Source organism: Pituophis catenifer, unplaced genomic scaffold (genome assembly GCF_029215685.1).
Source record: "Pituophis catenifer annectens isolate HBS135680 unplaced genomic scaffold, rPitCat1.0.hap2 SCAF_10, whole genome shotgun sequence".
Classification (NCBI taxonomy): Eukaryota; Metazoa; Chordata; class Lepidosauria; order Squamata; family Colubridae; genus Pituophis; species Pituophis catenifer.
In genome coordinates, this window is record NW_027256890.1 from 13898521 (window position 1) to 13909904 (window position 11384).

The following is an 11384-nucleotide window of genomic DNA, read 5'->3' on the forward strand; positions in this document are numbered from 1 at the left end:
CTTGCCCTCCAAAGCTTTGTAGAATAGGTTCCCGACAGGGGTGGGTTCTAATTTTTTTTACTACCGGTTCTGTGGGCGTGGCTTATTTTGTGGGCGTGGCTTGATGGTCATGTGACAATTATTTAGGATTTAGCAGAGGTGCTGGTCTACCAGGCTTTTAACTGCATGCAGAGCTGTACCAATCTACCCATTTATTTTTGCAGGCACTGATCTACTCATGTATTTTTGCAGGCACCGGTCTACTCATTTGTTTTCTTTTAACACCGATCAGCCGTAGGGCGGCCCTTTGAAGCCCCGCGGCAAGAGTTTAAACAGTTTTTTTCCCTCTAGCCATCAGCTGGGACTCAGGAGGTAGCAATAGATTGGGGGTGGGGCCAAATAAAAGATAAGAATAACACGGGGGGGCAGAGGGGGGCAGAACCGGTTCAGTGACGTCATATCGTCACCGCTACCGGCTCGGCGGAACCGGGCGGAACCCACCACTGGTTCCCCACCCCACCCCACCTTCTCTCTGACAGCCTCTCAAGTACCAGAAGAGTCCTTTTCTTCACGAGACTAGACTTACCTAGCTCCCTGAACCGTTCATTGTACGGTCGGACTTGCAGATCCCTTCTCATCTTGGCGGCTCTTCTCTGCACCCGTTCTAGGGTCTCTCGGGATCTTGTTTTCGTAGAACGGTGACCAGAACTGGACGGAGTTTTTCCCAAGTGTGGAAAGACAACCTCCCTTCCAGTCTGAATTTAAAGCCCTTCGGATAAGCGCAGCCAGTTAAAACCAGCTTTACATCTTTTCAAGCAATCCCGGAAGAAGTAAGTCGGTCCAAAAAAAAAAAAAAAAACTCCAGGCGCTGATATATTTTTCTTATCAACTGGCACACATGTCAATGTATGCAAACATACCTTTTCCCCTGCTGGAAATCACCTCGCTGTTACAGCGGTGGCCAAAATTGTGGAAACCTTTTTGGGAAAAGTGTATTTTTGAGATTTGATGGCTAATAACACCACTTTTTTTTTTTTTTTTTGGTGAGTTTCAAGATAATCCTATTCCATTGCTAGAATGGCCTGGGAATAGCCGAGACCTTAACCCAACTGAAAATCGATGGAGCCGACTAAAGAAACTTGTTAATCAGAAGCAACCCTGGAGCCTTGGTGGCGCAGCAGACTAAACTGCTGTTGTTAAAGTAGCACTTAGCTGCCAGCTGCCTGCAATTACTGCGAGTTCAATTCTCACCAGGTTGTTGTGGCCCCACCCTCTGAGCCTGTCCCATCGGAGGAAGAAAGCTCCGAGCATGAGGAAGAGGAGTCAGCCAGGCCTCCCTCTCCAGGCCCCTCCCCTCTGGCATTGTCTCAAGTGCCGGCCGAGGGAGAGGAGACAGCTGATTCGAGTCAAAGTGATAATGACACATCATTCCTGGACGCACGCCTCCGAAGGCGTGATAAACGTTTGCAGCAGCTTGGGAGGCATGCTAGGGATTAGAACTGAGTCACTGGACCACACCCCAGAGACCACACCCCAGAGACTATATAATAGAGAGTGGTGGTCAAGGATCTTTTGTGACGAACAAAGCAAAACCTTGGACAGTCACTAAAGCCTCGTCCGGAACTGCTGGGAGGAATATTATTTCTGTTTGGACTTTCTTGAACGTTCGTATCTTATCTGTCTGTTTGTGAAAATAAAGTAACTTGGCAGACGGTGTGTCTATCGCTGCCAAGTCGGAGATAAGAACTGGGTGCGTTCCAAAGTGTTTCCTTAACCCTCGACTGGCTGTGTGTGTGTGTGTGTGTGTGGGGACGGGGACAGATCATCGGTTGACTCAGCCTTCCATCCTTCCGAGGTAGGTAAAGTGAGGACCCAGATTGTGGGGGCAATAAGCTGACTTTGTATAAAATAGAACACCGCTTAGGGGGGCCCAAAAAGCCCTACTAAGCAGGTATAGACAAAAGAATGAAGGCTATTGCTTAATGCATTGTAAGCCGCCCTGAGTCTCCGGAGAAGGGCGGCATATAAATCGAATTAATAAATAAATAATAAATAAATAAACCAAAGCAATAAAACCCAGTTCATAGAAGCCATCATTCAATCTTGGTTTCACATTAGAATAGCTGCAGAACTCAAAGACTTGGTTCATTCCATGGGAAGACGTTGTAAGGCCGTCATTCATGCTAAAGGTTACCCAACGAAGGATTAACTGACGTGGTGATCCTTTTTCTATATCTCGTTTTTTCTATGGTGCTCATTTTTGTAGATCTCGTTTTTTTCTACGTGTTTTCACTTTTCTTTTTTATACGGTAACTGCTATTCTAATAGCAAATCCTTCCTAAAAGTTATTGCGTTACATTCTTGATTAAATGATCTTCCCACTGACATATAATTTTATGGAACTACTCCCAAAAATAGTGGTGTTATTAGCTAGTTTTAGAAAATACACTTTTCCCAAAAGGTTCCCACAATTTGTATATCTCGTTTTTTCCTATGGTGATTTTTGTATATCTCATTCTTTTATGGGGATCATTTTTGTAGCTCTCGTTTTTTCTACGTGTTTCTCTTTTCTTCTTTATGCTGCAACTGCTATTCTAATAGCAAATCCTTCATCAAAGTTATGGCATTGCATTCTTGATTAAATGATCTTTCCATTGATATATAATTTTAGGGTACTACTCCAAAAAAAAAAAAAAAGTGGTGTTATTAGCTAGTTTTAGAAAATACACTTTTCCCAAAAGGTTCCCACAATTTTGGCCATGACTGTATATGAAATATCACCCCGCTGTCCAGTTTTCCTTTCCTGTCTGCGTTTCCCATCCCCTGCTGTAGTTCTGCAAAAATAACCTGGGTGTTTGCACCTTACCTTTTCCCTCTCTTAAGCCCTTTCTTGCACGCCTTCTTCTTTGCGAGGGTGTCGAAGCGAAGCTTGCCAAGGAAACCTGGATGATGCTTCTCCGACATGGAGCAGCCTCTCTTCAGGGAGATCCGTCCCAGGTGCTCCAGAAAGCTTGTTCTAGCCCTTCGAACCCAATTTCTCCCACTTGGGGCTAGCTCTTTCCCTCGGGAATTTCAAGGGACCCTCCCTCCCCCATCCCCTGGACAGAAAACGTTCAGCAGTTCAACTCCAGCTACTGTACTGCCACCCAGGCTGACTCTCCTCCCACTTTCTGCAGCACAGAGGAGACATTCACCAGCCTCCCAAGCCCGCACCGGAACAAAGCGACTGCTTGTATCTCGCTGCGGGACTGGCATCAAGAAAGACATTGTTCCTGGCATAGCTGCTTTTTCTTTCCCTCTTTCTCTAGCTAGGAAAGGCAAAAGCCAGCAGACTTCCCCCAGCCCAGTCTTATACTACAGGTAGTCCTCGACTTACAACAGTTCATTTAGTGACCATTCAAAGTCTCTCTCCCTCTCCCTCTCTCCTTTCTCTGTGACTCTGTCTTTCTCTCTCTGTCTCTGTCTCTGTCTCTCTCTCTCTCTCTCCTTTCTCTGTGACTATCTCTCTCTCTCTCTCTCTCTTTCTCTCTCTGTCTCTCTCTCTGTCTCTCTCTATCTCTCCCTCTCTCCCCCTCTCTCCTTTCTCTGTGACTCTGTCTTTCTCTCTCTCTCTCTCTGTCACTCTGTCTCTCTCTCCTTTCTCTGTGACTATCTCTCTCTCTCTCTCTCTTTCTCTCTCTGTCTCTCTCTCTGTCTCTCTCTTTCTCTGTCTCTCTGTCTCTCTGTGTCTCTGTCTCTCTCTATCTCTCCCTCTCTCCCCCTCTCTCCTTTCTCTGTGACTCTGTCTTTCTCTCTCTCTCTCTCTGTCACTCTGTCTCTTTCTCTCTGTCTCCTTCTTTCTCTTTCTCTGTCTCTCTGTCTCTCTCTATCTCTCCCTCTCTCTCTCTCCTTTCTCTGTGACTCTGTCTCTCTCTCTCTCTCTCTGTCACTCTGTCTCTTTCTTTCTCTGTCACTCTTTCCCTGTCTCTGCCTCTCTGCCTCTCACTCTCTCTCTCCTTTCTCTGTGACTCTGTCTTTGTCTCTCTCTTTCTCTGTCACTCTTTTTCTGCCTCTGCCTCTCTCTCTGTCTCTGTCTCTCTCTCTCTCTCTCTCTCTCTCTGTCTCTCTCTCTACCTCTCTGCCTCTGTCTCTCTCTCCCTCTACACCTCTCTACCTCTCTCGCCGTGTTAGAATCAGCAGTTAGCTAACATTGGTGTTACTTTTTTCAATGGTGAAAAAAGTAAGGTTCTACATTTAGGTAAGAAAAACAAAACAACAGGTACCGTATATGTGGTACCTTGCTCAATAGTAGTAACCGTGAGAGGGATCTTGGAGTCCTAGTGGACAACCATTTAAATAGGAGCCAGCCATGTGCAGCAGCTGCCAAAAAAGCCAACACAGTTCTAGGCTGCATCAACAGAGGGATAGAACCAAGATCATGTGAAGTTTTAATACCACTTTATAAGGCCTTGGTAATAAGGCCACACTTGGAATACGGCATCCAGTTGTGGTCGCCACGATGTAAAAAAGATGTGGAGACTCTAGAAAGAGTGCAGAGAAGAGCCACAAAGAGGATTAGGGGAGGATTGGAGGCTAAAACATATGAAGAACAGTTGCAGGAACTGGGTATGTCTAGTTTAATTAGAAGAAGGACTAGGGGAGACATGATAGCAGTCTTCCGAATATCTCAGGGGATGCCCCAAAGAAGAGGGAGTCAAGCTATTCTCCAAAGCACCTGAGGGCAGGACAAGAAGCAACGAGTGGAAACTCATCAAGGAGAGAAGCAACTTAGAACTAAGGAGACATTTCCTGACAGTGAGGACAATCAGTGGAACAACTTGCCCCCAGAAGCTGTGAATGCTCCAACGCAGGAAGTTTTTAAGAAGAGGTTGGATAACCATTTGTCTGAAGTGGTGTAGGGTTTCCTGCCTAAGCAGGGGGTTGGACTAGAAGACCTCCAAGGTCCCTTCCAACTCTATTATTCTATTCCTATGCTATGCTATGCTATGCTATGCTATGCTAACATCTGCAGTGTTTTGACACTTGCCAGAAGCTAAAGAGATTGGCCACAAAAGTTTCATTTGTAGGAAGTGTTGGACTAGCAGGCCGAATGTGGCTTTGTATCTGTTGAAGGATTCATGACTCACTTGGAACTTACTGTGTAGGATGCACATTTCTTGTCCCCGAGATAGCATCTCCTTTTCAGGAAGAAGAGGCCCTTGCAAAAATCAGAGCTAAAAGCAGCCATCAAAGCAGTTACCTGAAAAGTGCTTTTTGAATCATGGGATTGGATTCTCCTCTTCTCTTGGAAGCTGCAAAACAAAAATGCAAAAGATTCCGTTAGAGCTGAAATACTTACGCAGTCTTAATAGATTCCATTCTACATCAGATACTGTGTGCAATTTGTTTTTCTTTTTTTTTTGCCAATAATCTGTTCCAAATCAAATGACACCGTTGCGAGATTACTAAGAGAATATTCCTGTTTCTTTTCTGGCCTGGACGACAGTTGAAATTTATGGCATTGCTATCTTTCTCATTGTTAAAGATATTTTACGAGAAGAGTCCTCCATTCCTCTAACCGCAATAAAATACCTTATGCCACCAGACTCCAAATTTTGGGCTTAAGACAATTTAGAACTACGCCGACTTCAGTCTGACTTAAGCATAGTACATAAAATTATCTGCCACAATGTCCTTCCTGTCATTGACTACTTCAGCTTCAACCACAACAATACACGAGCAAATAATAGATACAAACTCAAGGTAAACCGCTCCAAACTCGATTGCAGAAAATACGACTTCAGTAACAGAGTGGTCAATGCCTGGAATGCACTACCTGACTCTGTGGTTTCATCCCCAAACCCCCCAAAACTTTAACCTTAAATTGTCTACTGTTGACCTCACCCCATTCCTAAGAGGTCTGTAAGGGGCGTGCATAAATGCACCAGTGTGCCTACGGTCCCTGTCCTAATATTCCTTTTTACTTACTCTTTTCATCCATTCAAATTATGTTTATACTTTCACCTGTTATCTTATATATGCTTGACAAATAAAAGCTTATGACTTATGACTTAAGTTGATTCCTAAAAGAAAACATTTTGAAACATGTTCAGGTTCTTGAAGAAGCATGATATACTGAAGCAGGCTTGTTTACCAGTAAACCCAAGTTTATCTGTGGTTAATCTTCTAACAGCAACCATTCATGATTCATGACACTGGACAAGGTATTACAAGAGAACAGCTCTGCTAATGTTCTGGTAAGACATCGAGAGTATGAATTTTGCAGTCAACCAACTTCGTCCCAGGCGAGTGTAGACTGCTATCTTGAAGAAGACAATCCCAGTTCATCTGGGAAAATTCTAAACGTAAATTTAGAATTCAGAAGCTCATATTTACCTGTGCTATTTTCTCTATATAAATTATTTTTTAAAGAAGAGGCCTTTAGTTTTGGAATCAGTCCCCCACCCCCAGCCCCCGTTTAATCTTACTTTGTGGGAAGGCCTATCTTCAATTCAGTATAATGTTTCTTCCTGGCAAACAGAGGGTTCAAATTAGAATTTTATAAACATCTCAGCACAATAATATTGTGGAAAAATTGCCCTAAATATCCTAAAACCAGGAATCTGGAAGCATTTCCCGCCCCCCAACTAACAAATGTTGTTAAACTTTTAAAAAGGGACTTGTCTGAAATGTCTCCTGCAGGGGGTTGGACTAGAAGACCTCCCAGGTCCCTTCCAACTCTTATTCTGTTACTAAAATGCAGACAATTTTTATTTATCAGATGCATAGAGTTGCGGGAGTGATGTAGGGTTTAAATTGGGGGGGAAGGGGAAATGGGGGAGTGGGGGAAAGGGAAGACAGATTTTATGCAAGTGTAAGTTACGTGTGACACAAGAACCCTGTTGGTTAGTAATGTGTTTGTTGTGCACATATTAGATTGCCTAAAAAAGGTTATTTGCTTTTGTTTGTTTGCTTTTGTTTGTTTGCTTTTAAGGTCTGTTTTTTCTAAAAATTGTTATTTTGCAGCCTACCATGGTTGGGGCTATCAGACATCTTGAAAAAGCAGGAAACGTCATCCTTTTGATTATTTTTATTTTTTATCCTTTTTATTTTTTATTTTTATTCTTGATGAATGTATTTTATTCTCCTTATGTACACTGAGAGCTGTTCTGTCCTCCTCCCTTACATCAAAGGCACCACAGACAAAACATTAGAGCTCAGGATGCTACCACACAACCCATTACCCAGGTCGTTACAACATAAAACATTTGTATTGTCTGTTACAACATAAAACATTTGTATTGTCTGTATTTTATCTTGGTTGTTCACCGCCCTGAGTCCTTCGGGAGTAGGGCGGTATAGAAATTTGATTAATAAATAAATAAATAAATAAATAAAAGACTAATGGGCACACAGCCAGGACTTCGGCCACACAGGATGTTACGAAACAGCCGACTAATCTGCAAACATCAACTCCATCAACTAACCAAGATGTAACAATACAGCCAACCAACCTGCTTACAACAACAAAGCCAGCACTCCACACCTCCCCACCAGTATTTATAGAGATGGCATCTCCGATCACGCTTTGCTCGCACATGCACAAAGCCGAAGACACCAGCCTGAAGATGACGAGTAGGACCTCGTTGAAACGTCACCAAGATACTCTCAATCTTACATGGGAATAGACCCGAATTCTCCAACACTTGCATACCTGTACCCGTGAAAATCTACGAATATATATATATATATATATATGTAGGTCTTTGGTTATTCGGGTCTTCTCCCACATAAAATTGGAAGTGTCTTGGCGACGTTTCGACGAAGTCTCATTCGTCATCTTCAGGCTGGTGTTCTCGGCTTCGTGCTTCCAGGAGCAAAGACACTTCCAATTTTATGTGGGAGAAGACTCGAATAACCAAAGACCTACATACAAACACCCGTGAAAACCTGAGAAAACATATATATATATATATATGTTTATATTATATATTATGAATTATATAAATGTATATATGTATATATAATTTATATATATATATTATATTTATTATAAATTTTTATAAATTTATTAAAATAAACTTAAAATATAAAAAAAGATCTATATATCGATTTATAGATGTAGATATACAGATATATAAATTTATTTGTATCTAGAGCTAGATTTGTTTTTGTATTACTTTTTCTCCCTCTACTGTTTCAAAAAAAATATATATATAAAAAAATCCTCCTCGTAGTCTCGTATCCTGAAGCATTAAGCTTATTCTTCTTTTTTGCCTTGCCATATAAATTTCCTTATTGTCTTGTTTAAGTATTGAAAATAAGTCTTTTTTTTATAATGTTTTTTTTTAAAAATTACATCATTTTTTTTTTTATTAAATAAAGGCCAAATATTTTTTAAAACAATAAAACAAAAAAAGATGGTTAGCTCGCATCAGCTAGGTTAACACAATGCACAAAACCTGACGGTATCAATCATAGTCTGTCAAGGGAACCAAATTAGTTGGGCTCACACTAAGCCACAAGCCATGGTTTACAACAACAAACCATATTATTGCTTTAACCAGGTAAGGAACTCAGCAGCAAACTACCAATATCATTTCATATATCAACTACATCAAATAGATAAAACAAATAGTACTACAAGAATCTTATTTTGCAGGACATTGAAAAAACCAAGATGGCAGTCAGACCCCTGTTGAATCCTCATTTGCGGCCGCCATTTTGACTTTTTTGACCCACCATGACTTCTTGGCTTCATGGGAGAGCACCTTCCCCCTCATTTTGGTAAAGATATACGTAGTAACTGCCTTTCATCCAAGACATTAGGGCCCACGCTTGCAATTCGCCATAGCTGCCATTTTGCTAAAAATCGCATTTCTTTAATCCAAAGGCCCAACGGAGCCCAGCCAAGGATCAACTGCTCTCTTCCTGTGCGTCACTAAGCCATCATTTAGCCCAAATTGATCCCAAAAGCCACAATTGGCTGGGTTCACACATCATGACACCACATGCTCGAGTGGGGAGGTTCCCTTGCTCAGCCCAGCCGACATTGCAAACCATGGCTGAGGAGTCGGCTGGCTGGAGATGACCAGTAAACCACCATTGAAGCAGGCCGTGGCATAAGGCCACGGGAGGCCGTCGCACAGCTGGGCCCAGCCCCATGGCAGCTTAGGCAGGATGGCGAACCATGGTCTGTTGGAAGGGCCTGTGAGAGACAGCCTAATGGAGGCCTAGCCAGGATGGCGAACCATGGTCTGTTGGAAAGGCCTGTGAGGAACAGCCCCATGGTGGCCTAGCCAGGATGGTGAACCGTGGTCTGTTGGAAAGGCCTGTGAGGGACAGCCTAATGGCGGCCTAGCCAGGATGGCAAACCATGGTCTGTTGGAAGGGCCTGTGAGGGACAGCCTAATGGCAGCCTAGCCAGGATGGCAAACCATGGTCTGTTGGAAGGGCCTGTGAGGGACAGCCTAATGGCAGCTTAGGCAGGATGGCGAACCATGGTCTGTTGGAAGGGCCTGTGAGGGACAGCCTAATGGAGGCCTAGCCAGGATGGCGAACCATGGTCTGTTGGAAAGGCCTGTGAGGAACAGCCCCATGGCGGCTTAGCCAGGATGGCGAACCGTGGTCTGTTGGAAAGGCCTGTGAGGAACAGCCCCATGGCGGCCTAGCCAGGATGGAGAAATGTGGTCCGTTGGAAAGGCCTGTGAGGGACAGCCTAATGGCGGCCTAGCCAGGATGGCGAACCATGGTCTGTTGAAAGGGCCTGTGAGGGACAGCCTAATGGCAGCTTAGGCAGGATGGCGAACCATGGTCTGTTGAAAGGACCTGAGGCGAAGAAACAAGAAAGAAAAGCAAAATCCAGCCACCTCGGACTGTCCTCCATTGACCTGCTGCACTGGGTCCAGTAAAGAGGCCGGAATCCTGGCTGGGCAGTTTGACCTTTTGCCCTGAATGACCACCACCAAGATGGAGGCCGAGCAGCCCGAGGCCAAAGGGGAGAGCCTGGGCAGCTTGCCTGCAGGGGCAGCTCTCAAGGGGGCAGCCCCCAAACCAGCCCCTCAGCTGGGACCCAGGCCTGGCATGGCTGCCTGGCAGGTCTGGGGTTGCAAGAAGCTTGCCATGGCTAGGCCGGATGTACCCCCCAAACTCCATTTGTGCCTGGGGGGGGGGGAAGATGGGGAGCCATCTCCCCATCTGCCCCATGGCACCCCTGTCCATCTGTGGGCGATGGGGGGCTCGGGATCAGGATCCCATTGGGACATCCCACTGGCTTTTGATAGGCTGGGGCAAAGCCCAAAATGGCGTCACTTCGGTTTTGGCTGAGACTCCATCCTCCGGGATTGAGCTGAGCTAACTGGGTTTTTGCTCCCTAAACGATGGCTAAGCAAACCATTTAACAGATTAACCGAGTTGGAAGGGACCTTGCAGGTCATCGAGTCCAACCCTCTGCCCAAGCAGGAGATCCTACATCTGCCTCTACCTAGGATCGAACTCACAAACCTCTTGATCGTGATTCATGGTTTAGCGAGTGCCTCGGTAGCTTCATGCTTATTTTTAATTTGCTCTTTGGGTGACTGTCCTGTTGTGGCGGCTGCCTGGCTTGGCTTGATCGATGCCTTTATTTTTTGGATTTTTAAGAGTGTGGGTTTGCTGTGAATAGACAGCTTCGGCTATTGCGGTTTAAATCTTTTGTTTAAATCAAAATTAAAAATTACGGGCTAGGCTTCTAATGTGCTTTGGAGCCTGGCAGCATTGAAAAACCAAGAGCCAAAATGGATGCAAAGGGTAAAAGTTATTTTAGGAAGGGAACAAGGAAGAGTCATTGTACCTCTTTAAATTCTTGGGATGATTTGAACCCTTAGCTGTGTGTTTTCCCAAGCAGAATTATTATACTTGATATTATTTCAGGCAGGAAGAGAGGGATGAGTTGATGGAGAGAGAAATGGAGATTTGGCTGGAATCCGAAGCTCCATTTCATGCTGAATAAACTCAATTATTTACGTATCTTAAATAGAAAACTATCTTACGATAGATTTTTACCCCAAAAGTTTTTTATTAAAATAAATTCGATAAAGATCAAAAAAATCCGATTTAAATAAAAAAAATCCGATTTAAATCAAAAAAATCTGATTTTTTTTTTAAAAAAATCATTGATTTTTATCCACCCTGTTTGGAAGTCTATGCACAGAGCATTATCCCACATGCTGCTTTTCTTGGCTGGTTTATGGCAGGAACATTCAGCCTGGGGTCTCCGAGTGGCATGCAGCCCCCCCCCCTAGAACTATGGCATCGGCCCTCCAAAATTTCAGACCGTATGCTTAATGCAAAAGAACAAAATTAATAATTGCATGGGAATGAATCCCATTCGAGTAATTTAAATGAAATCCTTCGCCTTGATGAAGCTTGTATTTTATTGATACCTT